This window comes from Trachinotus anak, unplaced genomic scaffold (assembly GCF_046630095.1).
Source record: "Trachinotus anak isolate AG129_WGS33_773 ecotype Australia unplaced genomic scaffold, CSIRO_AGI_Tana_v1 ptg000005l, whole genome shotgun sequence".
NCBI classification, from domain to species: Eukaryota; Metazoa; Chordata; class Actinopteri; order Carangiformes; family Carangidae; genus Trachinotus; species Trachinotus anak.
Window position 1 is genome coordinate 22,833,539 of NW_027273856.1, and position 16,990 is coordinate 22,850,528.

Consider the following 16,990-nt stretch of genomic DNA (forward strand, 5'->3'; position numbering starts at 1 on the left):
CTCTTGGTTTGCGTTCATTTTAATACAGGAAGAAAAAAAAACTCAACTTGCAGAGTGGTAATGCAGTTGTGAACAGACTGTTTTCAAAACTATTCCTTGCTGGTGAGTTCAAAGAAAGTTTCTCATGTAAAATGCTAAAAAACTAAGTAAAACGCATCTTATGCATCAGACTTCAGTGATATGAATGGAAGACGCAGAAAACATTCATTTACCAAAACCAATGAGTCAAAATATGCTGTAACAAAGATCAGAGTACATTCAAAGTATTTTGAACAGATTGCTTTTTTACTTGTTTCTGTAGAGCCTTGTGAATAAACTGAGGCAAATTGCTGTAGAAATGGCTTCAAATAAAGTGGGTATTTAAAGTTTAAAGTACACCTTAGTATAGCCAATTAAGAGCCTCATAAATGTCACTATCACGGTGTGAAACTGACATTTAGAAATGAATCTGTACAAGCTGTTATTCATACCATTCAAAGGTACGAGAATGAGAGTCTGTGGTGTTATGGTAAACAATATTGACGTACTTCAACACTGCGAGTAAGAGCTGAGCTTTTCTTGACATTAAAAGTACAACTGTGTTCGAAACAGTATTTTCAGCAATTTTAACAGACAAAAAATGAACCACAGTTTTCTTATTCTAAGCAAATATTTAACGGCAGCATGTTTCTGTCTTCTGTCTTCCCCCCTCCTGCACAGGTCTGTCGCGTCAGCGGCTAATTAACAGTCAGGTTTACTCATGTGTGATGTCAGCTCTGACATACTGTACATCCCAGTCTGGCAAAACACTTACAATGTTACCTCCTAACATTCAGCCATTATAAATTATAGTTCATGGCAATTCTGCTTGTAAGAATGTTAATTGTGAGGATTTTCTATTCTATTACATAAAAAGATTTTATACATTTATGGATGTATTGTCCTGAAAACACTCAGCATGGATTTGAAATCCTCATTTTGGCAAGAGCTGTTTGCCCATCTAATCTGTGGTTTGTGGTCTTGGAGAAGACCTTCGACTGGGTCCCTCGGGGGGAGCTTATGGGGGGCATTGCAGGAATACTGGATCCGGGGTTGTTGCTATGAGCTATCTGGCTCCTGTAACCGACCATGTTCCTGGTGGGTGTTGGCCTCCACCAGGGTTGTCGTATGTCACCAATCCTGTTGCACAGGATTTCAAGGAACAGCCGAGGGGAGGAGTGGATCTGGTTCGGGGGCCTGCTATTTGCAGATGATGTGGTTATGTTGGCCTCTTCAGACCAGGATCTTAAGCATGCACTGGGGCTGTTTGCACCTGCGTGTGAAGCAGTTGGATGAGGGTCAGGTGGACTGGAGCAGCATCAGCAATAAATTGTAGCATTGTACTGGACTATTATTGTGAAGAGGGAGCTTAGCCAGACAACAAACCTTTCGATTTACCAGTCGATCTTCATTACGAACCTCACCCATGTTAATAATCTTTGGGTAGTGACCGAAAGAACGAGTTTGCAGATACAAGTGGCTGAAATGAGTTTCCTCCGCAGGATGGATGGGCTCAAACTTAGAGACAGAGTAAGGAGCTGATATACAGAGGGAGCTTGGAATAGAGCCGCTGCCCCTTTGTCTCGAAAGGGTCCAGTTGAGGTGGTTTGGGCATCTGGTTAGGATGCCTCCTGAGCACCTTCCACTGGCGGTCTTCCAGGCTCGCCCAACTGGCAGGGGGCCTCAGGGTAGACCCAGAACACACTGGAGAGATTATATATTTCATCTGTCCTGGAGATGCCTTGGCAACCCCCCAGTGGAGCTGGAAAATATTGCTGGGGAGAGGGACATCTGTACTACTTTGCTTGACCTGCTGCCACCGCAACACCACCCTGGTTAAGCATCAGAAAATAGATGGATGGATGTTTTTTGGCATCATTTGGTTTTAATTCAGTTTAGTCCGACTTTTGATATTGACTTGCAGTTATTTTCTTAAAAATAAATCAGATCCTGAACCTGTTTCAATCAACCAGAAACAATCAACTCATTCAAGAATCCAATAGCATAAATCCAGAAGGCGTAGCTGTGTGTATGTGTGTGTGTGTGTGTGTGTGTGTGTGTGTGTGTGTGTGTGTGTGTGTTTTCTTCAATAAAACAAACGTCTGGACCAAAGTCTGCAAAATTATTAATCAATGAATCCAATGAAAGCCAAGACAGTAGCCCCCACCCCCACCCACCCATCCCCCCTCTTTCTCTCTGTCTATCTAACTGCATTTGGGCAAAGTGCCTGAACCAAAGCAGATTAATTAGGCAAACAAACTGCAAACAGGGGGAAAATTAGACCCCCACTTCTCCAGCACATTCATCATTTCCGCCTTTGTCTGTCTTTTTTTTTTTTTTGGTTGCTGCTCTTGTGCTTGATGTTGCAGGCGGCACCCCCCCCCCCCCCCCCCCCCCCCCCCCCCCCCCACCTCTAGGGAGAAGAATAGTCCGCTGTGTGTTGGTGAATATTTTGTTCTGCCTCATCAGTAGAGTTTGTCAGCCGAAAGTTGAAAAGAGCCTATTGAAATATTGGCTATATTAGGAATAAAATACTCCAAATATTCAAACAGTAGAACTATTGTTTGGTACTGTCTGATGATGATGAGGTGCCAGAGAATGAAAACCATTCAAGTTTAACGATTTTATTCAAAACAGATTTCTTTTACAATGGATTTACATAATTTTTCCATCTCAAACTACAGAAACACCTGCTACTGTTAAAGCCTATTCAGGTTGAGGGAGGGACAAACAAGAGAAAAAAAAAGTTTGAGTCAGATGAACCTATATCCTACGTTATCACCGCTCATGCTTCCTTGCTTCCTTGCCTCCCCACACACGCGTACACACATGTGAAGGTGGCAGCGGTGTGACTGAGTAAACAGCCCGATTGTGACAGCTAATAGAAAGCTCTCATATTAGAATGAAGACGTCTTGCTAATCCTGGTTTGGCAGCCTCAGAGCAAACCAATCTAACTGTGGAAGGGCTGGCCCATATGCCCGTGTCAATATTGAAATAGAAATGTAAAAGTGAATATATGATAAGGGGCACACTGAGCCATGTAATTACTATGCATAACTCCACATAACTCTCCTCTGCGAAATCCCGGCGGGCACTGCTATTTGATGAGCTGACATATCTGATCTGTGTGTGGATGTGAAGGTGTATGTGTGTCATTTGCACAGCATGACAGCTCCCCTTCATACATGCTCAGTGAATGATGCTATTTGTGATTAGCCTCAGTAAGTCATCCACAGACTCCGAGCGCAAATCAATATAAACAAACACTGCAAGAAAAGACAAAAACAAGCCAATCATGGATTTATGGATTAAGTTGCAAATACCACAATCATGCAAATTGATAAATCAACAGCTGAGAAAATGTGAGGTGTGTGAAATGAACTAATTCTTGGCTCAGAAACTAAATGAACAGTTAGTCTTTTCCTCCCATTTAACCCTGAATATAATATAATTTTTTTTTTGCCCAGAATTAGATGTAGGAACATCTCTCATTGCAGGAAGATAATTACAGGAAGATAATGCCAGCAGCTGGTTAGCCTAAGTCAGCATGAAGAGTGGAAATAAGAAAACAACAAGCCTGGCTCTGATGGAGTTTCTAAAACACAAACTCCATCACTTTTCAGGTGTCCATGCTCCGTAAACATTTAACTCACACCCAATATGCTCTTGGCTTTGTAACTATTGTGTCAGAACATAAGTGTTGCCATGGCTAAGAACTAAACTCAGTACAGTTTCAATAAAACTTTTATGGGAGCCCTTAAACCTCAAGAATCAGTCAACTGGCTTTCATATTGATTGCATCACATAAATTAATGTCCATGACTATGGTATATGTAAATGGAAATATACGATGGAGCTCAGGAGTGTGTGAATTAGAGGCTTTCAAGTTTGTCCCATTAAAGTTATAGCACACTTACCAAAATTAAGGACATTAAAACAGATTTCAATCATGGAAATATCCTAAGATATTTGAAATAAGTTGACGCATGTATGCAGGTATTTAAATTGATTAGGCCTCTGTGGAAATTGATCCGAGTCCTCTTTGATCCTCCCTCGTTGATCACAATTTTAAAACACAATCCTTTGGAGACACGTTTTCCTTCTTCAGAGACTTAACACATTTTGGCTGGACTGCAACAGCAGGGCCAGCCCTACAACCTTGAAGGTCTCTGACTGACTGACTGACTGACTGATTTCCACCACTGGTCAGCAGAGTACCTGGACACTGAGTTGGAGATTCTGGTGCAAACAGGTTCTGTTAGGGGGGTGTTCACAGTCTGCAGTGTTGTTAACCTGGTACATGACTGGACCCTGCACGGATGCCGACCAAGGGCTCAGGGCTACACCTCTTGTTACAGGCAGTCTACTGAGCCGCTCTGGTTTCCCAGCTGCTCAGGAGGTGCTCGGGAAAGTGGAGGAGCGCTTCCACTTCACTGAGCCGAGCCTCCATTACAGCAAATAAACTACTTTTATTACATGTATCATTATTACCAAAGGAGACAGAGAAATAACTAAACATCTGATACACCGAGCAGAGAGAGCAGGAGAGAGGGAGGGAGAGAGAGAAGTAATCAGTAACAAGGCTTTGTACTAACCGCTATGACCAATTTTACATATAAAACAGAGGGAGTTAAAGACCTGCCTCTAATAAAAGCCTGTTACGATCCGGAGTTGGAAGTAAATAAAAGCTAAACTATTGTGGATCCCAGGCGGAGGCTGTGCTCTGTGTGACAGACAAATTGAGAAAGACAGCCTGCCTGTGACAGTGCGTCCTGGTGGCTCACCTGGTAGAGCACGTGGCTATTGGGCTTAATCTTTGCCATGGCAGCTCAGATTTGATTCGATGTCGTCTTCTCTCTCTCTCTCTCTCTCCAATACACCTGTCTCTCTCTCACTATGACGGTGATAAAGGCAAAAGCCTGAAAAAGGAACTCAAAAAAGAAAGATAGTCTGTCTCTTCTAACTTTCTCTCCATTAATGACTTCCGTCTGGCCAACGATCTGAATGAGTTCTACTGCCGCTTTGAAAGACAGTGGGACAAGCCTGACACTAACCTCCACATCAGAGCCACATCAGAACCCTCCTCCTCCCCTACCAAAGGAACGTCTCTCTCTATCCTGGAGAGAGATGTCAACAGGCTTTTTAAGAAGCAGAACCCCCGCAAAGCAGCCGGTCCTGACTCTGTCTCTCCATCATCCCTGAAGCACTGTGCTGATCAGCTGTCTCCAGTGTTCACAGACATCTTCAACACCTCACTGGAGATCTGCCACGTGCCAGCCTGCTTCAAATCCTCCACCATCATCCCTGTCCCCAAAAAACCAAGGCCCACAGGACTAAATGACTATAGACCCATTGCCCTGACCTCTGTGGTCATGAAATCATTTGAGCGTCTTGTCCTGTCCCATCTCAAATCCATCACTGACCCACTCCTGGACCCCCTGCAGTTCGCCTACAGAGCCAACAGGTCTGTAGACGACGCCGTCAACATGGCTCTCCACTTCATCCTCCAGCACCTGGACTCCTCAGGGACCTATGCCAGGATCCTGTTTGTGGACTTTAGCTCTGCCTTCAACACCATCATCCCGGCTCTGCTGCAGGACAAGCTCTCCCAGCTGAGCGTGCCTGACTCCACCTGCAGGTGGATCACCGACTTCCTGTCTGACAGGAGGCAGCACGTGAAGCTAGGAAAGCACGTGTCTGACTCCCAGACCATCAGCACTGGATCCCCGCAAGGCTGCGTTCTTTCTCCTCTGCTCTTCTCCCTGTACACTAACACCTGCACCTCCAGCCATCAGTCTGTCAAGCTCCTGAAGTTTGCAGACGACACCACTCTCATTGGACTCATCTCTGATGGCGATGAGTCTGCCTACAGGTGGGAGACTGAGCGTCTGGTGACCTGGTGCAGGCAGAACAACCTAGAGCTAAACGCTCTGAAGACAGTGGAAATGATAGTGGACTTCAGGAAGAGCCCAGCCCCACCCACCCCCATCTCCCTGTGTGACTCCCCCGTGGCTACCGTGGAGCATTTTCGCTTCTTGGGAACCACCATCACACAGGATCTCAAATGGGAGCTAAACATCAGCTCCCTCATCAAAAAAGCTCAGCAGAGGATGTATTTCCTGAGGCAATTGAAGAAGTTCAACCTGCCAAGGACTATGATGGTGAACTTCTACACCTCCATCATTGAGTCCATCCTCACCTCCTCCATCACCATCTGGTACGCTGCTGCCACGGAGAGGGACAATAACAGACTGCAGCGTATCATCCACTCTGCTGAGAAGGTGATTGGCTGCAATCTTCCGTCCCTCCAGGACCTGTACGCCTCAAGGACTCTGAGGCGTGCAGGGAAGATTGTAGCTGACTCCTCCCACCCTGGACACAAACTCTTTGAGACACTCCCCTCTGGCAGGAGGCTGCGGTCCTTCAGGACCAAAACCTCTCGCCACAAAAATAGCTTCTTCCCATCTGCTATTAGCCTCATCAACAAGGCTAGAGAGCCCCACTGTTTCTGATCAATTGCACCAATCACCAGAAAAAATTCCTTGTATGTGAAAGCATACTTGGCAATAAAACTGATTCTGATTCTGATTCTGATTCTGATTCTGATTCTCTGCGTGATCATTTTATAAGTAAATACAGCTGAAATCACAGCTCGGTCTTTGTCTTTCATTTATGTGTTTGGTGATTTTGTCAGACGACGTCGTAGTTAAAAAATCAGGATATGACAACATGGTCCAGACATATATGAGGTTTTGACCGAGTCTTGTTTGAATCATCAGAGCATTTCCTTTCCCATGACGCTAAAAACATGAAGTAAACTGGAAAAAGTGTATCACACACTGATGCACACACACAGCCTCTATGCATCTGAATATTAACCATGTGCATGTACATTATGGAAGACTTATCAGAATCTAATGGGTCCATGCTGATGTTCAGGATAATGAAAGTGGTATCACTTGCTAATTTCATATAAAATGTATAACTACCAAATTAATTTAGATAATGGTGACCTGAAGAGAACAGCAACAGATTACTGATGTGCTCAACATGAAGCGACAGCTCCACTTATCTCACTCTAACACCTTTAAGCTCCTTGAGTACGGAGACAAACAAAATGTCTGTTGCTCAAGTGACAGTATTGATAAACATGCCTGAGCTACTCTCTTGCGAAAATCAGGACAAACTGTATTAGCCTGCAATATTAAGCACAGTGATACAGCCTTAACTTTTGGGAGTTTTCATGAGAGACGATGTTTACAGGAGTGATCTGTCTTCATTATCCAGACAGCCAGAATGACAGTAGCATTGTTGGGACATGAAGGACTGAGGCTTGCAGACTTTCAGGCAGTGGAGTAGGAGGATGTGTCACTTGCTGAAGTAATGCTGTGCCATATCAAAGCTGAAACATCAGGAAGCTAATGCAATCCAAGTAACAAGAAGCCTTTGATGCCACATTTGATGGCGAGCAGATGTTCTGCAGATGATATAGACTGTGTGTGTACAGTAGCTGTGTTTGTGCCTTTGTGTGCATATGTCTACAATTTTTCACTAAAAGCCTAACACTTCCTCTCTTCCCTCTTTGTCTACAGGTGTAAGTGCTGCAGCAGAACAGGACCGTGGAGTCAGAAATGTAAGATCAAAGGTAAAGCAAAGAGGTACAGAAGATGAAAGAGGGCAATAAGGCTGGCCGCGGTTGAAATGAGTGGGTTTCTGCACTGCTTTCTGCCTCTGCAGGGAGGCATTATCAACTTTTGGCTTCAGTGTTCATCATCCAGCAATGGAGCTACAATGGCAACTATCAGACATTTTGCACAACACCATTAAAAGTTCTGATTTGTGCATCTGGTACCAAAGCCAAAGTGTGCTCATCCCCCTGGCAAACACAATAATGTCTGAGTGTGATTACACATTCGATTAAACTGCAACTCTGTCAAATTTGAGGATAAATGTGCAGGGCTGATTATGATCAACCTTTTATCTCTCCAAAATGGGTTGTCCTCAAGGTCCGAGTTCAGATTGCTTTAGTTTTACAAATTGCCTGACTTAAAGAAACGTATTTGAGTGACGTCCGACGTGAATGCCTGAATGTTAGGGCCAGGTAACCACACAAGGGAAACAAAATAGTTTTGTAAGGATTTCATTAGGTTGGCATTATTTATCACACTCTCAAATGTATCCCTGTTTAATTTCATTCTTGCCTAATTTCCCCATTAAGCAGAACAGAGAGTGCTTTACTTTATTGCAATCAGGACCATCAGAGGGCTTACCATGTGAAACGGTTTGGAAAGGAAAAATACCTTTTTAAAGGTTGATTAAATCATTAACCGAAGGACTGATTATTCTGTCAGTACTGTGGTGAAACAGAGAACAAGAAAACGAAGGAGCCGAATGCCAAAATCCATTTATTTACCCAGAGGCTCATTAATTCTATTTTCCCTTTCTATATGCACCACTGACCCAGCTAAACAGTGACAGAAATAAGTGGCAAGAAACAACAAGAAAGTGGGATGTGGAGGGTAAATACGAAAACTGAAATTAAAAGAGTAGAGTAGATGGTACTACTGTGTGTCTGGTAGATATATAGATTGTATAACAAAATGATTTTTTTAAATCATTTTTAACTGGTTTTATTACCGTTTTTTTTTATCTATGTATTCTATTTACCACAGCATCAGCCAGTAAATAGCCCAATACATAGTCAATACAATACCATTAGCATCACCATAGTCACTAGAACATAAGATATGTGCGTAGTGATACGGTAGTTCAACAGGTACTGTAGTTCCAAAGGAAAGAGCTGTTTGACAGCAAGATTAAGTAGTGAAAATTAAGTGGTGAAAACTTCAACTGATATTAGCTTTTTCTCTGGGCATTTTTTAAGTGGCTCAGAATCTACTGCAGGTAATACACTTACTATGGACAAGTACCTCAAACAATCACTTTAAGTTTGGTGACTAACAAATCTCTTCCTACTAAACTCCAAATGAAACAAGAGGATGTCTAACTAATTTATTTCTTACAACACTTGAAAGTGTTGTTCTTTGTTAGAATTAATCAATGTGAACAACGTTTTGATCCATCATGGCCTATAGCACACACAGACTAGAAAAACACACCCTGCCACTGCAGAAAAAAGCTGGGACCAATCTTCCCATTTATCCACCCATCAATACTTATGCAGCAGAGGCTCAAGTTTCTTTGTTTGTGAACGGATTACCAAGGATCTAACAGAGTTTGAAAAAGGAGAGAAGGAGGTGCCATGAGCAGTACTGCAGTGTTGTTGGGGTTTTCAAAGAAAGCAATCCCAAAGGTGTACAATAAATGGACCATAACATAAAACATCTCATCTTAACATTTGCCATGGGAGGTGGACATTGGTGATTGAACACTGGAGGCATGTTTGTTTGGGCCATAACTGATCCACAATACAACAGTGAACATTGCAATTCAATTATGGTGTACAATGACCTATTTTGGACCATGCTGTGTATCGCACTCAGACCTGTATAGGGGATAACAGCAGTCAGTCACATAGGAAATCTGATCTGGCATTAGTAAAGCGTTTTCTGTGGACTAATGTTGGCTTAGGTCTGGTCTCTTGAATCCCATTTTCAGCTGGACTATTGCAATGGTTGATGCAGAATGTGGTGTGAACAACATAAGGCATTTGTAACAAAATAAGTGTGAGACTGTGAGATGCAGCTGAAAGCTCCTGTAACGATTCCTACCCCAACTGTGTTTATTTTGCTAGTAAGCTGAACTTTTATCAGAATTTATTTCACACATTCTGTTATAAATACAGTTGGTTTAAAAAAAAAAAAAAAAACCTAGTGTAAGTGCAGTTGGATTCTCTTAGCACCATGGTGGTCTTTTCCTAGGTCCCCATGAATTCTCCTTCACATCTTTCCTTGACCTCATGTAGTTTTCCATTTTTTCAATCGACTTTTTGACTATAGCAATGGAATATGTAGTTTTGAGGCACTTCCTGGAATGATTGTGATAATGATTATTATGTCATTTTTCTCAGGAGGACAGTTTCTCCTGGATCAGTAAATGGACAAAAAGCACTAGTAAACTGAGGGCTTCATTCAAAAATCATTAGTTATTCTACAATGGAATGAGTGTAGTATTTGCTGCTGTCCAATAATACATATGTATTTTAAATATGGCAGAATATTTAGGAGCCAAACACACCTTCCTTTTCCTTTGTTTTCTTTGCTCAATTAACTTTAATGTGTGCCCAAACTTTCCATTTCTTAATAGCATAATTGGCATGCTTCTACAGAAGCACATGTCTGCAGCATCTAGAGGAACAATCAGCATATTTATTACTAACTTTGCAAATCTCCTTAGTGGCACTGTAAAAAACCATTGCCAAAAGTAAAATAATATTTAGCTCTCCTGATATTTCCACCAGTACATGGCTTTTATATTAATTCTTTGGGTTTATCCAGTGGCTTTTTAGAGTTTGAGCTCAAGCATGGACTTTCTCTCTCTGCACAGAAGAACATGTAACTCTTCAGATGACATTGAAAATAATGGAAATCACAAAGTCTGAGGTTTTAAAGTTTAGGCCTGCAGTGATATGTAGCGTAGACCTCTTATATGTGGCCTGAGAATGGTGCCATTCTTAATAAATACTTAAATTCACTAGAATCCTTTCTGCCCCTGGAAGGATGAGACCACATATTGACAGGAACAGTTTCTTCTACATTTCCTACCCTCTTCCTAAATAAAAACAGAAAAGGCAGAAGACTCCCACAAGTAATAGTAATCATCATAACACAATGCTTTATTGATCCACACTTGGAAATTCTCTCTTAGCTTATCCCTTGCCACAGGCCATCTCCTAGCCTCGAGTGAAAGAAGCAGAAGAGTAAAAGAGAAGAAGGAACATCTCAATCTTGTCTCGTCTTGTCTAAGGTCTTAGATGATACTTAGATGCTCAGTATTCATTCAAAGACACTTGACAGTCCTGAGTGCAGGAGATAAAGGGACATTCAGGGCTTTGATTAGTTGTTTGGCTGCATGTGGGAAGCAAAGTGGGAGTGACATAGATTATTTTCTGCAGTAAACGGAGCACAATTAGGGCACTCCACTCCGTGAAGTGGCATTATGAGGAATGCTGTATAGAAATGTTGTTTGTTCTCACTGTAATTGCCAGGGTGCTTAATGTGATTGCAGCCATTTACTCTCAGGTTGCATACCAACAGGGTGGCTCTGTGTGTCTGTGCATGTGTGTGTGCATATGCTTGAATTCATGTGTGTGTGTGTGTGTGTGTGTGTGTGTGTGTGTGTGTGTGTGTGTGTGTGTGTGTGTGTGTGTGTGTTTGTGCTACTGTTTAATTTTGGGACTTAATTAAGATGCACATTAGATTTACTTTAGACTCATAAATTGCTGCTAGGTGAGAGTTGTGGGTCGCTTCAGCAAGTTGTAAACCCAGCCCATCTCTCTATTCATTTCACTTTCAGGAAGGGAATGGTGCAGAACCCAATAATGACAATATGCAAAAAGCCCTAGAATCTAATTTCTATTCTATCCATCTGAATTACAATAGCATCATTATTATTCCAATGTTGGAATTATACACTCCATCAGCTGGAATAAGCAGTTTCCTCCGATTGGCTGACTTTGTGTGTGCATCTTGCCCTTGTTGAAACTGTGTTGTTGTGTGTGGCATGTTTTTGAAGGAAAACACACAAACTAAGCATTCAAACAAACTGTACATATGCATTTTTGAGTTGGTATCACAGTAATTATACAAAGGTGATTGCCCATTTCAAAATGCTTCTTTCTCAAAAAGGAGTAATTGCCAAATGTGCAATAATGTGTAATGTGACATACAATGAATTCTGAATACACTAAATGTGATGGATTTTCCTTTGGGACTGCGACTGTGAATTTGAATCAAACCAAAGTTGGACACCACACTCTGATTGGTTCTGTCTCTGGCCAGCTATGTTTACAGTGTGTGACACTGACTGCTGCCGTAAAGCTTTCCTCATATCAGATTTGCATGTATAGTTACAAATCGGACTGTGCCATCATTTCACTGACTGTTCCATGAATTAATGAAGCAGAAAGTGGCCTGTAAAAATGACGCATTATGGTTTTAAAGTGGTCTTCCCTGGTAGTCTGGCCACCTTGTGGTGATGACAAGGCCCCTGTGCTAAGCAAAGCCAAATGTACTGTATGTACATAAGATCAGAATTGAATATTTCTCTGAAACCAGAGAGGGCAGAGACATAATGCTTGTCTCTTGTCATACTGGTTAAATGCATTTTTAACATCAGGAGCAACCTAGCTGTAAGGACGGTGACGCTGGTTGGTATTTTTGTCACTCTTAAACCTTTTCTCTAGTGTCACTGTCAGGTCAAATGGAAAGGTTGTGAAAGGTTCATAAAGCACAAATACTAATGATTTTAATGCTATTCTGACTTTTCCTAACCAGCTACACATAGTTATAGTTATGTGTCATTTCCAGTCACTACACATGATTCTATATGATCTTAACCAAAGAAAGTGCAGAAGTCTGCTATGCAAATCTCTGTGATTCAAAACACTATGATGCTCACTATAAGGTTTGGTAACGCTATAGTCTATTTTGTGGCAACACCCTCTGGCCAAACTTTACACTGTGGGGAGGATTTAAGGATAGAAAATGTGTCTCCATTTTTTTTTTTTTTTTTTTTTTTTTTTTACCAACACTGCAGTTTTATTGTCTTGTGTGAAACGAGCCTAGCACCCTCTCTTGTCCACCAGTTTGGCTATGGATCATTAGTCTTTAGTTTTTTTTATTCTTCTAAGAGAAGTCCGCAAATGAACAAAACTTGGTCTTGTTGTCACTTTATATTTACATGGTCTTTCTGAAGTGAACTTCACAACTGTGTGTCCTTCAAATGGCTCATCACTCTTTCAAAGAATTTATAGTTGTGTGCTTTTTTCCTGCTGTCTGGTCTGCTTTCTTCAGTCTGCATTTTAAGGATGCAGTGCTTAATGGCTTTCATAGAAGTACATGTTTCTGCTCAGAGTTAAATATAGCCTAGATCCCAGCCATTAGACAGAAGGAGTGTGGGCTCATATTGGGCTCATCTGACTAATGTGAGGTTTACTTGTTAAAAGTCTAGGTTGGTGACCTTGGTTCACTGTTGACCGGATATAAAACTAAAATCAGGCCTGGGGGCATCCTCCTCCAGAAGAAAATTTGAGCACATAAATGAAGGCTTTTGGAGCATTTTGAGATTAGAGTATACTTATTACTTTACATACAGCAGCTTTGTACTGGTAACCAAGTTGGCAAATGCCATGAAATAAGATAATGCTAGCGAGTTTAGCTAACATTACATATCAGACAAACGACCATCCTATAAGGTTGATGCTAGACTGGATTGGCAGGAGGGATTATCTCATAGCAAACGGTCATTTTCTCGTCATTCATGAATGACCTGATTGACACAGACAACAGTGATTGTTGCCGAAAGGCGACTAGTTTGCAGGTATGGTTGAAACTGTGAAATGTATGGGTCATGCTGTGTTTTCTCATCTAGTTCACATATTTTTTGAGACATTTTTGATAAGAAAAATAATCTGAAATGATCTGAAGTTTTTAAAGAACAGTAAAAGCATGTGGCTCTCACATTTTTTTTTTTACGTCACAACTGACGAGCATAAACGACAGACACCCCTTTGAGTGTGCCCAGATTGTTCAAGTATACTAAAAACAGAGTGATGAGAGGATGTGAGCATGGCTCTGGATATAGCTCAATGCTACATCTGTCATTCATTTGGTGCTTTTATCCAAAGCATCTTGAGTGCATCCATTTAGCACTCCCAGTGGGAAATGATACTCTAACCCTGCAGTGCTACCACGACCACACTGTACCCATTACACCACCGAACACACAAAACAGGAGGTGACAGGAAAGAAAAAGATCCTGCTCATCTGAACAATAAAGTTTGGTGTTAATCAAATTGTAGGCAAGAAACCAGCTCAACCAAACTGTAAGAACTGCTATATAATCACCCTTTGTCAGAGATTAATTAAAGCATGTAGTGATAATTGATGAAATTGAATAAATGATTTTGTGTAGTACAGTTTACCACTGTACTACAAAAGCTCTCTGTCATGTACTTATTACAGCCCTTATTTTCCTTGAAATGAGAAAAGAACATATCATTATTAAAGAAGTTATTTATAATCCCTCCAGTTCTTGAGGAAATTTGACCCATTTGAATTTTAATTGAATACCTAGGGCAATGATTTTTTGGTCCCACCCACTATAAATCAAAATGTGATTGGGTAATTCACCTGCCACTTTCTAAACAAATACATACGTACAGGGCTTCAGGCCTTCTGTCCTGGTTATAAGGTCCTAACTGATGAGTGAGCCAGCTAACCTTCTCTCTGACAAGGCAAAAAAAGAAAGAAAGAAAGAAAGAAAGAAAGAAAGAAAGAAAGAAAGAAAGAAAGAAAGAAAAAGAAAGAAAGAAAGAAAAAGAAAGAAAAATCGGATAACTCTATTTTCAATGAACTTGACAGAAAATGAGGGTACTAATATTAGGAGAGAACGAAAGAGATGAAATATAACATTTAAAATGCTGATATGTTTGGCCTAGAAGGCCCTGAGGGTTCCCCACTGGCGTAATATGAAAAGAGCTGCTTATGGTGAAAAACACACGGATAATATCACACTCTCCCTATCTCCATTAAGCTTTTTAGAATACATAGTGTATACTATGTATGCCAATACATAGTAATAGTATATTAGACATAATTGAAGGATGACTGAAGTCAGTAATAAACTTTTTTGGGTTATAAGGTGAGAGCTAAAAAGATAAAGCAAGTGCTATACAAGAGGAGGATATAAATCAGTTGTAGGAATTTTCAAAAACTGGCAACCCAAAAGATCTTCGTTAATGGCTTATAACTGATCTACAAAGCAGTATTTTACTGATAAAAACATGGGGACAGCTGATGCCAAAAGTGTCAAAGTGTCTTTGACACTTTGGACACTGAACTCCAAATTGCTCCTGATGTGTATGTGTATGGGGCAAGTTTAAGTCTCTCTGGACAGAAATGAATTATTGAAGTATGGATATATGATTATTAGTTCCAGTTTGTAAAGCCTCTATATAGGATGCCATATTTTATAGTTGTAATGAAACCTTTAAGAAATGTGAGACAAAAGAAAAAACTCTGAATTTTGAATAATTATGTTGGAGATTGAGTACTATGGTGAGGAAACTTCTTTCAGTGGTTGTAAGACTGTTATGTTTTTGTTGAAATCTCTCTGCATTCAGTGATTTCTCCACTGTCAAACACAGTGGAGGTGTTGCTGCTCTCGTTCTTTACAGAAAAGCCTACTGGAAAGGGTGTCACGAAAGAAGCCTTAAATAAAGCGAGCCACAATCATATCACTATTTAAATGGAAATCTTGTCGGCATATTACTACAATCCACTATCGCAATACTTATCTGAGACAAGCTCCTAGTCATCCATAAACAAACGTGTGTGAGGTCTACTGAAGTTTAGGCCAGTAAGCTCAGGTGTGTGTGTACCTATGTGTGTGTCTTTATGTGTACATGTGTGTATCCACATTTGTGTATACTCATACAATATTCATACTTACATACTGAGAATGATGAAAAGCATTAGGAAGAGGCATGTTTTTCTGCCCTCTTCCACACAAATGCACCCTGTTTTCTGTGTAGGTGCACATTGACTGATAGAAAAGATTATTTTGCACAAACGTGTGAGCCTGTCTTTGTTTCATAGACTGAATTGTGTTTTCACATAGGCAGACAACATTTTAACATGTCACAGCAACGACAGCACAGATGTGAATAATAAAATTCATGATGGTTGAATTCTAATTAGCTGCTTCATTTTCTATGACGTTTCGTACACTCATTCATGTTCCCCTCAAGATGAACTGTGATAACTTTTTGTTTAGCGTTAATTAGCATATGTTAGCATGCTTACACAAATTTGATGATGAAGGTAGTCAACGTGGTAAACATTACAGTACACCTGCTCAACATCTGCATGTTAACATCATCATTGTGAGCATGTTAATGTTAGCGATAAGCTCATAGCAGTGCTGTACCTATGTACAGCCACACAGAGCTGCCAACATGGCTGGAAAATCTAGTGTTGTTTTTTCTAAATGCACCATTATTAGCAGGGGCCTTTCATTATTTCTCTTCTCGAGCTATCTTTTATACTGGGTAAATCTTGTCCTCTTTTCTCCTCTTAACACTTTTCTCTTCTTGCTCCTCTCCTCTCATCAATTTGCAGTCACCCAATAGCCAGAGGGCACAATCACACAGCCAGTAAGCCAATCAGGAATCTTATTAAACATGACACTCACTGAGCTCACTCAATGTAAGCGAAGGACATAGGCTCTGAGGTCTACGTGCCAATTAGGAAAATCAGATCAATCATAGCAGTCAGTGTGAACTCTCTCACTCTTGCACATTATCTCCTCTAGTCGCTGTCCTTCTCGTCTGCCTTGAAAATATTTCTCAGTTATACGCTCCAGCACTGCCGTTGCACACAACCACACACAGCTTGTTGCAAAATAAGCAAGGAATAGACAGCTGCTGTCTACACATTTGCACGCACACACAGCACACTCCAGCAAGCTATTCATCACAATTTAGCCACAGCATTAGACACTGAGGGACCAATAACACCCTCCCTTGAATACCATACAAAAAAAAAAAAAAACCACAAACAGCTACACACTTCTCCTCCCATGACACTCATTTTCCCCTCCATTTGTCAAGACACTCTCTCACACTTTTTAATTTCTACTAAGCTGCCTGTCATCCCTCTTGTTTTCATCCTTAAAAACCAGGCTATACTATTCAAGTGAATTTTAAGAGAAAGTCAATGAAAAATTAAAGTTTTTGTAAAGATAATCCACATATATGTGACAAAATTACAAATTGTAGCCATAATCAGT